Source organism: Festucalex cinctus, chromosome 1, assembly GCF_051991245.1.
Source record: "Festucalex cinctus isolate MCC-2025b chromosome 1, RoL_Fcin_1.0, whole genome shotgun sequence".
Lineage (NCBI taxonomy): Eukaryota > Metazoa > Chordata > Actinopteri > Syngnathiformes > Syngnathidae > Festucalex > Festucalex cinctus.
In genome coordinates, this window is record NC_135411.1 from 4,550,074 (window position 1) to 4,552,342 (window position 2,269).

Consider the following 2,269-nt stretch of genomic DNA (forward strand, 5'->3'; position numbering starts at 1 on the left):
AACATAACGTCCTCGTCCCCGTACTTGACGATGTTCACACTCAAATGAATTATGAAATAAAACAGTCCGTGCAGTATAATAACGAATGCCCCCCACCCCCTAAACATGCCTACCTTTCGCTTTAAATTTGCTTCGCTTCTCCGAGATCTTGCAGTGGCCGTAGGGAGACCTCGATTTGTGCCGGCTGTTGTGAGAGTGAAGGCTCCGTGTTGCTAGCAGTTGCGGAAGTAGCCGCCAGAGATCCTCCATCGGCTTGATTATTTCCCACGTCTGGTTCTTTAAAGATACTCGGTACTGCGTTGGGCTTTAGTATTAGGCGTGTGGCGTACCCCATCTCAAATTGTAACATATTTTCTTAGTCCTCATGCCTGAAATGTTCGCTGCGCGCACGCCTGCTTGTCCTTCGGGAGGTTGACAGCACTTAGCAAACAAACCATTGTCTACTCAAGTGTTTTTTTTTTTGTTTGTTTTTTTTTGTTTTAGGGGGGTCTCGCGGGTTTTTCCTTGCCGACGCCTTGCAAAATTTTGCAATACACAAAGGCATAAGTGACAGTTTGTGTCCTCCTCGTTGTTATGTCTGCGTGAACTACTGTTCGCCAAGCGAGTATACACACTTGTTACGTCACCACTCGGGGGCGTTCCAACACGGAAGTACTTCTATGTTGAAGAAAAGTTAAATAAATCAATATAAGGGTGTATTCTTCAGCTCTTATGCATTTTTCGTACCTAAACTAACTATTTACTGCCGATCAAGCCATACATGTAAAATTAAAGGAGCCTTCCTTTAAGTTTGCCAAACTTGACGAAGCTTTGTGTTAACGTTAGCTCGCAACATTTAGATGAATGCAAAAGCTAACAGAAGACATTAAACTAACATTAACCACTGACTGAACAAGCTTAACTTAGATGGCAATGATATCCTAGTAATATATATTATTCATTAATAGTAACTACAATAACTTTGATATTGTTTTGTTATTGCCCCGAAAGCAAACTACACTACAGCTAGCTAGTTAGCCCGATAGAGTTAGCATAGTCTTACCTTAGCACAGTACGATTTACATACTCCGTAGGCACACCGCTTCATCATTTTGGAGGTCCGGAGCTTGTTAATGGTTGTCACTCTTCTTCCGTAAAGTTTTATGGTGGTTAGCAGTCTCGTAAGCCATCAAATAAAATCAATCAGACTATGGACGTCATCGAGAGCTGAGTAAAGCTTGACGGACTATGCTTACATAGCAACGGTTGCCAAATGTGTGATTGGTCAATGCTCGTTTGGGGGGGCGGAGTTTGCGAAAGGTCAATTACGGATACAACTCACCTGACTTTTGGCAGCGATATTCGGCCGAGCAAGAAAAGAAAAAGTGTCGTCAATAGTGCATAGAATTTGCTGGCACTCGACTAGAACTTTTCCTGGCTCAAAGCTTTAAAAAAAAAAAAAAAAAAAGACCAGAGACTCTTGGGTGGATTTACAGATTTACAGTCTGAGGTAAAACAGCAAGGATGTTTTAAAAAAAACTGTGCTACTAATAATTCTGGGGTACATTATCACAATTCATTATAATCCACATTTATCCAGATTTCTCCTTACTTTGGAAGCATGTCTTATTTTGGTATATTTGAATTTGATAATAATGTCGATACACAGTTTCATTTGATAAATCTTATGATTATTCTAGCGAAGTTTTACATTCATAAGTCTAAATTTACACATAAGAAACAATCCTTTATTGATTTTTTTTTTTGTATGCATGAGAAATTATTTTTTGTCATTGTCTGGTTGTCTGTGTCCAAAAGCTGTAAAAACATATAACTATTGCAAACTTATCATTTATTTATATGATTTTGTATCAAACTATTTTCTTTTCTTTCAGTTATACTATTGATTTTATTTGGTTTAGCTTTTGTATGTTTTAACTTTCCTGGCGTGTTCTATGTTCTAATTGTTTATAGTGTATACAATGATTGTATTATTTCCCCCCCATTAGTTTGTATACTGATTGAGTGAATATAGATTTAAAAAATAAAAAATAAACTGGGCTACTCGTATGTACAGGAGATAAACATGTTTCTTCTTATTCGTCCGAGTGCAGTTTAAAGGTCTATTTATTTTTATTATCCAAATGAATCTAGAATTAAACGTATAATTTTATGAGGTTTTTTTTAATAATTTTTTTTAAGTAAAATTAAATATTAACATTTCGTGACATGAGATTTGTCCAACTGTATTTGCCGTAGATTTCACGTGACAGCAGAAGAGCGACTCCAT

General features: G+C 37.1%; 1 protein-coding gene across 1 annotated transcript in view; it reads right to left on the minus strand.

Annotated features, from left to right (window-relative positions):
- Positions 1–2,269, minus strand: part of LOC144007226 (uncharacterized) — a 137,783-nt gene that overhangs the window by 14,372 nt on the left and 121,142 nt on the right. The gene's annotated exons all lie outside the window — the stretch shown is intronic.